Here is a 13577-nt window from a genome sequence, read left to right on the forward strand (position 1 = left end):
GTGACATGACATGTAGGGTTGTAACTGACAATCATTTTCAATATCAGTTATTATTAATATTAATTAGGGCTGCACAATTAATTAGACATACTAAGTTTACATAACACTGGATAATGTGGAACCAGAGAATGTTTGTCGTTTTTACTTGATAAATGACTTAAATGATTCATCGACTATCCAAGCTGTTGCCGATTAGATCTATGTTGATAGACTAACTAATTAAGCCACTAATCATTTCTGCCCTAATGATATGAGATGTATAAAGAACGTTTTTTTACAACACATTATTTGACCTGACATCTTTGTGAACAGGAAAGGATTTTTTGGGGAGATGTTGCACTGTGTAACTTTCAACTTTAAACTGTAAACTACACCTCAAGTCAGTAAAAGCACTAAACACAGAGTAAGTGACGTGTTCAGTGCTACTCACAGCAGCTACTTAGCAGTGCTAATATGAAAATGCTGCATGTCTGTGTCTGACACGACCCAGGCAGACACAGAAGAACAACTGTTGGTTGTTCTGAAGCCGTACGATTCCAGCTGTAACATCACATCACGAAACTCGTTTTTATCCACTTGGTGCAATGTATCTCTGTGAGCTGATTGCCTGTGAGCAGAGCTATCTTCTCCTGCTAGTGAGAAAATGAGATGGCAAAGAGATTTCTCGCTTGTCGGTTTTGGGAGCGAGTCTGCTTTCTTCTCTGCTGTTACTGCAAAAAGAAAAAAAAAGGCTAACTTAACGATCTTGTCAAGTCGGTGGGGGGACGACCGAGGAGACAGTATCTTCTCTCTAAATACAGAGCCAAGTGAGTCTCCTTTGCCCGTTCCTACAGGTGACAGTGCACAGGACACAGATTAACCTGAGGCTGATGCTCTGCACATTTAGCATCTCTCCAGCTGTGTCAAACTCAAGTGGTCAGCCATTTTCTCTTACACATACACTATCATGTTCCAAACTAGTCAGCTTTTTTTTTATCTGTGATTCAAAGGTTTGATGCTCAGACGCAGTTTCCCTGGAGCAAAGTCTTTTGTTTGAGAGTCTGTGTTCTACACAAGATGAATCAAATGTGGAAATTTTGTGAGTTGTGCTTCTGTTAATTGTTTTACTATATATTGTTAAGAAAAAAAACCGCTTGGAGTTAACTCAGCAGACGTTGTATCTCCCCAGTATTCTTGTCTGTCTTGTTCATCACTCCCACTCACGGCTGAAAAATCCCACTCATCTTGTTCCCTATAGCCTTCCTTCCGTCATGTTAGACAAGGAGGTGTCCTTTATCTTATATTCTGCAGAAAGATGAATCAGCAAGACCTTTTGAACTCAGACAAACAAAAATTACAGATTGCCCCCAATCCATTGCATAATGCAAGTGTCATAATGAGTTCACGACTCCCACTCAGCTCTGGAGCCTCTTTATCCTTTTGTGTATTAATATGCAGCAGTGGTTCACATATTATATAATAAATGATATATTAAATATAAACCATATAGTCACTCTAGTTTATTGAAGTAGTGAGAGAAAAAGACAGAAACATGATAACTAAACAACCAGTGTACTAGCTGCAGGCTTCACCTTCAGCAGGATTAAACCCTTTGACCCTCTGAGAAATACAGCGACCGGCAGTGATGCTGCGTTAGGAGCAAGCTGGGAATGTCAGAACTAGGTCACATGCACCAATGGGATTCAATCAAGCCTGTTTTTTCCATTTCAGAACGATGTCACCTTTCGAGATTTATGCTGGCGTCCAAGGCAGCAATGATCAAGAAGCTGAAAATTGCTTCATTACAGCAAAGATTATGAATTTCTTGCTGTCATTATGACCAGCGCAGCTCATTTCATCTACTGACAATTACTGTGTAATCCATACAGCCGAGTTTAAACACCACAAAACAAAAACAAACACAAAAACAGATGTGCTGGGGCTAGTCTTCGGCCGCTATTCAATAATATTGAATATTGTGATGTTTCCCACCATAAGCGATATTTATCATTAGCATTTTCTGCAGTTTTGCACAGTCTGCACGTGACAAACATAAAAAAGAAAATCTGAAACATGAAATATAATAATAATATGTTATACAAAAAACACCTGAAACATATGTACAATAACATAAGTATGAAAATAAGAATGTTTTTTTTCAGAAATTAAATGCAGAGCTGTTTTTGAGTCTTTTGGTTCAAATCCAAGTCAAGTCTCATTCTTTAGATGGAAAGCCCAAGTGCAGTTTCAAGTATTTGTCAAGTATGTAGAGGGCTTCCCTATGTCCACTCTCAAGTCCTCGAGTCCACTCTACACTCCACTCTACTAACTCCACTCAATATCCAGCTGCAAGTAATGAATCAAAGCTTCTCTCAGTGTTCATTTCTAGTAATAAGAACACTAAAGGCAAATATTTAAATATATGACTTTATTGCAAAAAGCAGCAAGATGAGTTTTAGTCTGTTTGTAAAGTTATAGTTTCTATACATCATTGCTCCTCTGTTTTCATCTGAACTCCTCCCTGTCAATAGCTCAGTGAAAGGTGAAATGATAAAGCAGCATGGTGCAGTGGAAGTAAAATAAACACAACAGGCAGCCCTTGTCAATATAAATAGAAATAAATAAAATTTCAAGTTTGTCTGTCTTTACAGTTTTGCACAATTGCTCAATCACATTTCTCTAATGAGTTCACTTCAGTAAAACTCCCAGTTTTCTTCACAGCTTAGCACAACAGTGAGTCTCACAATCCGAAATGCACTAATACAACAAACACAAGTCATTCATATTTCAAAATCAACTCCTGCAGCAGAACACTGTCAGCATTCATCTTCCAACAAGAAAACTTTCTCATTCACAAGCACACAGACTCTAACAACAGGTGGCTTTACAATGGGCACAGTAACACTATTGATTACAGTATTCAGAAAGACAGAAGAAGAAGAAGAAGCTGGTTCACACTGACTGTGGTGCTGACTGCGTGGGGAGTTTTGGCAAAGCAAACTTATTGTAGTATCAAGAAATCTCAGTTAGCAATTATAAAAAAACAAACAGTAGCTCACATTACAACTAACCTAATGAAATGGATAGTATTAGTTCAGTTAACAAAAAAATGTATGTTAGAATAATTTAATAATTTGTAAAAAAATATTGATCGGTATAAATGTTTTGAAGCTATAGAGCCGTGGTTGTCAAGTTCTTTCACATCAAGTACCCTTGAACTGTCACAAAGTCAAGTCTCAGGACGAGTCTTCAAGAAGTCAAGTCTCACAGCAGATGAGTCCAAGTGAACTGTCAAGTCTGCGGTTTTCGTTAAATAGATTTTTAGTAGTCAGTCATAGAAAAACGACAACGTAAAATAATTAAATGTGTTGGCACATCAAACTAAATATCAGAATGTATAAAAAAGTATTAATTAAAACTGGAGAAAACCAATAAGACCAAAGGCAGAGACTACACTAATACAAAGTGGGGGTGGATGCATGCATGTGCAAACAGAGAACAGACAGAATATTTTGATTTGCATCATTCAGGGAAAATGACATGCAGTTTTTGTTCATTAAGTATCTGTATTATAGTGCTGCAGTGGCTCCTGGATAGAGGTGCTGCTTTTGCTGCAGTGAAATCGCTTGTAGGTCAGATTCATGTTGAGACCAAACAGACATTTTCTTGTTTAAAAAAACAAAACAAAAAGTATGTATACTGGTAAGTCCAGAAAACATTAGGCTACACCTAATAACTGGCAGGGCAGAGAAGTGTCTACACTTTACAGTTATAGGTGTATTCATCTAATGGTGAAATGGTTTTTAGTGACAGTTTAGGTCAGTACTTTTTCCGAAGTCTACCCCTTACTGCAAATGCTAATTAAGACGGCACATGCTACACACACTCCTCTCTCTCTATGGCCCGAGGCTCCCTAATAAAAGGACTACTTCAAACAGCAAGTGAGCATCTAATTAAATTTCTCCACAAATTAATGAGACACAATGTTTACGCCTCCACGAGACGATTAGTGAAGCAACCAGAGCTGTGCACCAATGATACTGATGTTAAGTTTCAAAGAGGCTCAGTGAGGCCCTTATTGTTTCACCTAAATGATATGCAAATAATAAAAACTAATGCTCCTCTATGTGCAAAACCTTCTTGAAGGCCAGTGGAATGTAAATGGGCCAAACTGCCTCTCTGTATTTATCTAAAGCTTGTTTTCTCTTATCTCTGATGGGTGACAAATATAATTGCAAAATGTTAATGTGTTTTTGTAATACCGCCTGCAGGCTCAATTTTTCTTTGGTATATTTAAGCACTCAGCACATTTGTCCTCGTGTGCTTTAAGGTTAAAACCATGAACGTGCGATGTTTGCAAATGTTCAACCATCAATAAATGTCAGCTGATGGATTGTGGGAAATCTTATTCACATGCAAAAGATGTTAAACGCTTGTTTGAGGAGAATTTATGAAAATATTAGATTCTTTAAAGAATAAAGCTCAGATACATTGAAATTCAAATATATTCAGACAAATTACAACATGTTCTGCCATGTGCTGTTTGCTCTGACAACACAATAGCTTTATGCTGTAATATTACCGTTATTTCGAGGTGCAGGAAAAGTATATTTATCTGTTTCATCAAAGGATAATATCTTGTCCAGTTGGATCTTCTGCTGGAAACTAAAGTGTAACTGAAGTGCTCAATGGACAGAACCAATAGGAAGCTGCCAATCCTCTCATCAGCTTTTGAGTAAAGTGAACAGTGACCCCAACTCTCATGTTATTCAAGATATAGAACCAAAATCTGACCGAAGGTAAGGCTGTAACTAATAACTGTTTTCAATAGAGCTAGACTGACAGATACATCAGCCAATATTATAAGCCAATCAGTAGCAAGAAAGTGCAAAATGAGGTTTTAAGTGATTTAGAAGCAGTGTCTGCATTACATAGCATCTCCACCAGAGAGCACTGCTTTGTTTCAAGCTTATGTTCTGCTTAATATACATCATTAAAAACAAATAATGAATCCATATCAAGAATGTTTTTTCATGTTGTGTTTCAACATGTAAACATATTACTATTAGCAAAATGTCATTTTTGAATTTTTAAAACTCCAAAACATCGATATGGGTTGGGCTAAAATGTTCATAGTTTGTTTGTTGCCAATGACAAAACAATGAATAGGAAAAAGTGCAACGTGAACTACTTGAACAAAGCTAAGTTTCTTTAAGTTGGCAGCTAAGTGAGATACATCTTTTAATTACAATGTAAAAGACTGGATGTCCCATAACCTTTAATATTTGAATTCTAACAAATGATCCTTGGCCTGGAACACAGTCCCAACAAAATACAGCCACTCCTCAGCCCCTCAGGCCTAACATTACCTCCGCCCCCCAAATATCTGCCTGTTGTTTTTGACTGTGGCTTGAGCCTGAGGCAAAATATAAAGATATGAGTCCAGTCATGTTATCAGCTCAAAAGAAGAGTATCTTTCAAAGTTAGATCAAATTACTTACTGACAGAGAAAATAACACATGTTATTATATATGGCCCAGGCTCTCTGTGGCAGTTATTTTGTGGTATATTGATTATTCATATCATATAATGATATATGCCAGTAATAGTGATTGGTTTCTGGACTGTGGAAATATATATTACAAGGCTGCCTACGTCTACTGTATTTTAGGAAAAGGTTTTGACACTGGGAACAGTATATTATATATCCGATCTACATCAGCTTTGATAACAATGTTTACAGGAATTATTTGTAAAATGTTTTTAGAGACAACAATGTTTCACATTTTGTCTCCATAAGAGCGTTTCCAGACGTAAGTTCTGCTCATAGACTGTAAATGCTCCTTCCATACTGGCGAATGATGCACAAACCCGGTTGTGTATCACTGAGGGATAAGAGAAGAAACACACTGACCCTAAAGGCATACAGTGAAAGTTGCAGGTCATCAGCAGACCTCTCCTCCGCCTGAAGCCAATATATGACCTAACACTTTTAGAAGGACCTTTCTGTACTTTCCTCTTAGCTGCATAGCTTTCATTAGTCCAGCTTAGTGTTTGCTCTCAGGGATGTAGGAAGGGAAGAGGAGTATTTCTGCTTTTCCTCCACTTTGGACCAGGCCTGCCTCCACTGAGACCTTTGCGGCTTGCTGGGTATGTGACACCCAATCCCAGCAGCCTCATTACCGCCTGCACACTGTGGTTACTACATTACAAGACAGGAGGAGGTGCCAGGCAGTTCAGGTGTGGGTCGTGGCCGGTACGAGAACTGCTGTCGATCTGGACTTTGGCACTGGATGACGCCACATCTCTCCCCACAGTAATAAGGACTTGAGCGGCCTCCAACACAACAAAACAAACTAAGTAATGCAGCGGCTGCGGTGTTGACACAAGAGAGGGATTTCAGTAAAAGCACTGATTAAAGTATGAGAGCTTGTATTATTAGTCCGAGGGATGTTACACATTATTATCACCTCCTGCGCAAAACTGCAAGATACAGTTGCCACTTTGTTATTTTACGAGTTTTAGTTTAACGAGTCTCCCTGAAGAGCAATTATTCCGCTTGAAAGAGAGCTGAATACATATCACAGCGAAAATAACCCACACTATTGGTTGACACACTAAATGCAACTTTCAAAAAACATTAAACTCAAGCTAGAACGTATAATAGTGTGAATGTGTGTACAACGTTTGGATTCGGTTCAATTTTACGCACGAGTTTCGGGAGGAAAACTTTGCCCTACTGTGGAAGCACAACAGACCACGTCGAGCCGTGAAAACAGTTAAAATAATAATCTGCCCACATATTTATTATTTATTCATCTTACCTTGTCCATGTCCTCTGCAAGACCCCAAACGGGCGACACAGGAGAGCGAAACGGCGCACAGAAGCCACCACTTGTTTGACAGAGCCATGCTGCTGAACGGAGGGACTGGTCCGCGCTGAATGTAAAGTTTAGAGTGAAACTTCAAGTTGAAGGGCTGAAGTTGTGTGTCCGTGTGTGTGTGTGTGTGTGTGTGTGTGTGTCAGTGTGTGTTTGTGTGTGTGCGTACTTCCGTTTGATAACAGTCCGAAATTGAAATTTCCAGTAATTTCCTGAAAGGACAGTGAAATATTCCCCTGAGTCATAACGTTTACTGTCGAATTGAATGAAAATAAATTAGAATATTTAATAGTGTTTTATCATTTCACCTGTCTCCACCACTTATTATTTTTGACAAAAAAGGAGTATGACGTAAGCTTTAATTAGCTTTATTAATAATAATAATAATAATACGATTTTAGACAACAAAGGCATCTAATCAGATAATTGATCCTGCTGTTTAGAAAGCACACAACTCTCTCTCTCTCTCTCTCTCTCTCTCACTCACTATCTCTCACTATCTATCTATCTATCTATCTCTCTGCTGATGAACTGTAGCGAGCGGGCCCCAGGTTGCATCTTTTCAACCCCTCAACAACACTTTAATCCGCAGCAATTCATCTCACAGTGATGAGAAATTTTCATCTGAAGCCCATTACCCAGACTCAGCTGTCTGTTTCATTCAGGAAATTCGTACCTGAGTAATGGGTTTTGGAGAGGGGTTGAAACGCCTTTCAGCTCTTCCAGGCCTCTGCCAGTGACACGCAGTGTAATTTAGCTTCATGTTGGCACATACATACTGAAATTATAGTCTGCCAGCACCTTTGCACCCCAGACTTTCATAACTTGAATGATTTCATTACACTGTGTTAAATACTGGATTGAATTTATGTACAGTTAAATAGAGATGGCTACACTTCTGCCAAGGCTGAGGATTTGATACACAGTTGGGGGTCACACAGAATAAAGATCCATGCTTTCATTGTCATGCATGGAAATTCACAAGAGTTTTTCGACTTCACGTCCAAATCAGAGTTTACAGATTGGGTGTCATCTGTTGTAGAGACTGTAAAGCCCTCTCAGACAAATCTGTGACTTGAGGATTAAGAAATAAAATGTCTGGTGTTTAGATGAAAGAACGGTTTTCAGTGGCCAAGCAGCCACAGTAAATTGGGCTACTTCACATATTGGAGACTCCACATGGCCACAAACAGTAACAATAGCAACATAATTTGAACCTCAGTATTTAAACATTTTCACAACAGAAAGATAAACTGCACACAGACACAGTAAAGGAGGTCCTGACCAGGAAATAGCCTGGCACATAACCCCTCAAAAAAAACAGCTAATTGTCATTTTCACACTTTGTATGGACTAGAGGAGCTATTAGTAAGTTTTGTGAATGTGAACTTGACGAGCCGGCACAGAACCCTGACCTCAACCTTATTGGACACCTTTGGGGTGAACTGGAGAGATAACATCATCACTATGTTCACTGCATCACCATCCATAACCAGCTGTTTCTAACCATTCACACTTGAGCGTAAGTTCAATTTCATTCAGGTCACTTCAAAATTAGGGCAACAAAACCACTGGTTATAAGGTTCACAGATTAGAAACCGACTACACCAAAATTAAGGCATCATATTTTTGTGACTTTCATTGTGTTTCAGCAGCCTTCTAGCTAAAATGTAACTTACCATATAAGGAGGGGACATCTATGTACCAAAGACCTCCCCTTTGAATATTGAAAAACACAGGAACTGTAACTGCAGGTACTCAAATTCTTAACTAAGGGTTTTGGCTTTCAGATAAGTGACTGTTATAATTGTTCAATTGATCAACTAAATCATATTTGTATTCCTTATTAACTCCAAGTGCTGTCAAAGAAAGTGAAAGACATCGCAAATTGTTCCAGCACTGCTGGCCACTCTGTCTTTAGAGCTGCCAAGACAAGCTGTCCTTCCAGACAAGACTGTGACAGGGGGTCCTGGTTCAACTCCCCAGAACAGCTGGGAAAATCTGTGCAGGGAAAGTTAATATTTGTTTCTTCTCCCTGGAGAGACGCTGAGGTACCATCATACCAGCCTCCTCAACCGCAACTGCTCTCATGGAGCTCATAAACAGCCAGGAGCAGTAGACGGTGGTCATAATGGTGAGTTTCTGGGAGTTACTGTGTGGAACTTAATGAGTGTGATGTAGAGTAGGAAAAGGGCAAAGATGCTCAGTTCACCTTCCTTTGACAAATAAAGGTTTGAAACAAAGCAATACAATTATAAAAAGTGTGATATCTCTAAATGTCTTATATAAGATATTAGATAATTGAGTGTGACACTCTCATGTGGATCTTATGAGTCAGTTAAATCACATCAACCGCCCTGAGTAAACTATGACTATTTCATTGTGCATGGGTCAATATCTACCGGGGCAGTATCAATTCAAGTGTGTCATCGTTAATAAAGGTTTGATATTCTGAGGTGCAGTCTGCTGTTTTCAAATAGGTTCAAACCATTCCCAAACAGCAGCTGTTTCCTATGAATTACATTCATTTGCAGTGATTCCAAAATAGCAATTAAGGCTTGGATTAATTTCAGGTTTAATTTTAGATTTAATGGTGAAAAAGCTCCAACAACCCCCCCACCCACATTACCTAACAGCAGGCAGACACTTTTAGCATCTATCTGATGAAAATAGAGGAACATTAAAAAGCTAAAATGACAGATATTTCCTTCTGGAGTTGGAGGAGACCAAAACAGAGCTTGAATGTGAACATAGGCAAGCGTTTGCTAACATGTTAGCCAATAACAACTAATGTCGAAGGTGTGGGGGCTGACAGGTTGGTGAATCTGCCCCCAGGAGGCCAAACTATTAATCAATGCAGGTTAAACCTTCATTACCTATAATGCCATTAACTTGTTGTTTCCATAAAATTAACCAAGTGATTTTACCCACACTTGAATTCACAGGTGCCAATGTTTTGCAAACAATGTATCTGATATGTTTAAAGATTGTTTCCCCCAGAATGCATTTTGCTTTCTCAAATTAGCCAATATTTATAATAATATAGCAGGAGATGTGTGGGAAACTGGTTTTAAAATGTCTGTCTGTGGTGTATGTACAAACATATAGTAAGTATTTACATTAAAAGTATAGGATGACATTTGGTCTTGACTTAAGATAATAACACTCAATTTTAATATTCCTGAAATGAGAGAAACCACACAGGCACAAATTTCTCACCCCACGGGCAGAGTTCTTCTTGTTTAGAGAAAATGAGCCTTGAGGGGCTGAAAATGAGACTGAATCAATTTGCAACACACCACAGTCCACAGTCTTGGCGCTTTTCAGTGTGTGTGTTCCTGAGTGTGTACGCTTGGTTGTACATTTGTGCACATGTGTGGGATGTCAGTGGACAAGAATGTGTCCGTCTGTGAGACTAATCATGCAGCGCTATTACTCACTGTGTTCAGGGAAACTGTGAATCTGTGGTCTCCCCCCCACCCCACCTTCTGAGTGGAAAGCTGGTGAGGGAGAGAAAGTAAAAGTCACATGGTCAAATCTCCAGAAAAGCCCTGATGGAATTTCCTGTGTGCTAATTTTCCCACGATACCATGACCTCAATATTGCTCACTCAAAACAACGTGTTGGAGTGGAACACTCCTGACACTTTGTGGCTTGTAGCTGATGAATGACGTTATTGTCTGCCCTCTGTTTTCAATGACTGTACTCTTGGTAACTTCACAGAGAAATGAGAGTCCTTAATTCTATCTGTCTCCAGAAAAGAAAATATATTACAGATGCAGATGGCACATGGAACTACCGTTGATCGGAAGAAATGTTGAATTTGTTTACAGTATTTTTAGAAAAGGAAATAAATGATAAATTAATATCTTGCAAAATCTGATGCTTTACACCATCTTTTTTAGTATTTAATATTCATTAGTTGTTCATTTAGTTTGACACAATATTGTTAATTATACAATACATAGCTAACCTTAGCTAGCTAGCTAGCATTAACAGCTGTTTACTATACCAGTTTAGAAGTATTGTTGTGAGTTCAGTGTCAGCTGTCCCCAGTGGTGGAAAGCAACATCAGTGTTAATTCTTGTCTCCTTCAGGTCTTTTCCTCTGCTAAAGTTAGCATGCTAACCAGCTGGCCAACTCATCAGTCTGTTATAACCTCTTGTCTTGTAAACACAGCGATGGATGAAGCTCTTGTCAAGCGACAGTCACCACCACCGCTCCCAGAGAGGAACCACGTTCGGCAGCAGAGAAAACTTACAAAAAGTCCCTTTAAACCATTGAAGAAGAAGAGGTTGCAACAAGATTCTGTAATTAAAATGGTGTCAAACTTAAAACAAATGAAAATATTGTGGAAAACATGACTGAAATAGTGCATTGATTTTTGTTTAATGGATTAATTTGACAAAAATTACAATCTCCACATCAATCCCCATAGGATTTAAATTGTGTTTCCCTTGTATTGATACAACAACATCTCCACCTCAGCCAAGTGTAAGAACTATATTTTTTAAATTTAGTATCCACACAAGCTTTTATGCACAAATTAAAGATGCGCATACAAACTAAACTGGTGGCGTGAAACACACTTATTTCTTGGCTATAAAAGGTCACAAACCAATAAAAGATTGAGAACTGACATCAACATATTTACACCTGAAGGCTTTAACTGTTGCTGCTATTATTTTCCTTTCCAAAGGGTGTTGCAGGTCAGCATGATGGCTTGTCTGACAATGACCAAACACTTCCCCCTTGTGGAGAATCAGCCAGCTGTTGTATGGTTTTGAGTTAGTGAGGGTGTTATAAACCCGTCCCCAGAAGTTTATGCATCAAAAATAAGGAATAAAAACATTTTCTTATTTCCCTCTTCGATACGTGTAATTCTGCAAACAGAAGTACACCCAGCAGCCATCATTCTCTGTCCTACTGCAGCTCTACCCAAAAGACTTGGATTAAGCCTTGCTCAAGACCACTTCATTCTGCCATGCTCTGTCTTGCTCAGATAACACTCACAGTCCTTTAGCTCCATTAGAAATCCTCCACTGCAGCCAAACATGTTTCAAGTTGTTATGGAAGGAAGTTTAAAAGTAGTCAGATGATGTTGGTGGGCGATTTAGAAAGGAGAGTAATGAAGCTTTGACAAAAGTTCATCTTAAAAATATTGCTCCTTTTATAAAGTTAAACAAAGCAGCTGACGATTTACATAATACTCCACAGTGAGATAACCTTCAGATCAATGATTAATTTAATGAGCCAGTAGAAGTCTTTGTCTGACAAAGGATGGTCCTTGAGTATAGACTCGCAGTGTGTGGGTTGAAATCTGTGGCCACTTATAAATAAAGGTTCAGAGACTGAGTCACAGCTACAACACCTGCTGGCGTTAATGTGAACCTCTCCCGCCGGATTCTGTAACCACCTGGTGCACTTCATTATCTGTCTCAGTGTAATCTCTGTAACTTCTCGGGGGCCCAGGGGCCAGTGAATAAGCAGCTCTCTTTGATGTAAAATGGTGCCATGATTACAGTCCAAACAATTTATAGCGTCTACAGCAGCATTACAGAATGTCTGAACAGTTAATTTTTTTCACTCCTGGCACACAGAGGGGGGATATACAAAAGCTCTCCCACCTGGAGCTGGAATACAGGCTACTGTTGCTTTGATATCAGGAGGAAATAGCACAGCATCATTGTGTACATTACTGTTTATAGCCTCGTACATCCGTTCCCTTAGCACCCAGCTTACATTAATCTCAAGTCTCAGTTAAATATATTAGATGCTTTAATTGCATCTCCAGGAGATGATGAGTCATTTTGCATCTGGAGGGAGACACACTAATATCATATTTGCATTCCTGAATAAATACAGCAAAAAATAAACTTGTTGATTCTTGTTGTGCAAAATGTCACAAGTTAGGGTGGGAACAGATTGAAGTGCATCGATGGATGAGGACATTTTAATTGGATTTTCTTTCTTCTGTGCAATTAACATTTAAGTAATGTAAGTTAAAATACGCAAAATCAAACATCATTAAGTATAACATCCTCTGTGCCATCAAGTATCGTAGTCATATTATTGCAGGCGCCTTGCAGGGTTTGCAAAGGCTTATTGGGCTGGAAAGTAATTCAAACACCCTAACCCTAATCCTAACCCTAACCCTGATATGTGGATAACATGCAATAATTTAACACTCACATTGACCTCTTTTCTGTATTGAGTACTTCTACTCTTAACACTTACACTTCTATTCGAATTATTGACATGAAAGTTGTAGAAAAGCAATGCAGCCAAAGCATCAAAATACAACAAACACCAAGATCAATACACCTTTATAGTAATGATATATTTACGGTATGTTATTTGTACATCATGTGTATATAAAACAGAGTGAGAAAAATAGATAAAATATAAATAAATGCACATATTCATATAGTATATAATTTGAATAAAACATTCAAAGGCAACAGATGAACATTCTACTAGAACACAGAGAGTTCTACTACAACTGAGGGTTCTATGAGAAAGTTTGCGTTGAAGAGTGGATTTGGCAAAATGTACAGTAAGAAGGATGAAGAAATTTCAGATGAAGAGGAAGAAGACGAAGAAGAAGAAGAGGACACCATGGAGAAGGAGACGGACAGTCGCTCAAAGGAAGAGATTGAAGAGACTAAGAAAAGAAAAGTCATAAGAGTCATAAGAGTCATAAGAAAGTCAGTTATC

The sequence above is a fragment of the Seriola aureovittata genome, chromosome 1 (assembly GCF_021018895.1).
Source record: "Seriola aureovittata isolate HTS-2021-v1 ecotype China chromosome 1, ASM2101889v1, whole genome shotgun sequence".
Lineage (NCBI taxonomy): Eukaryota > Metazoa > Chordata > Actinopteri > Carangiformes > Carangidae > Seriola > Seriola aureovittata.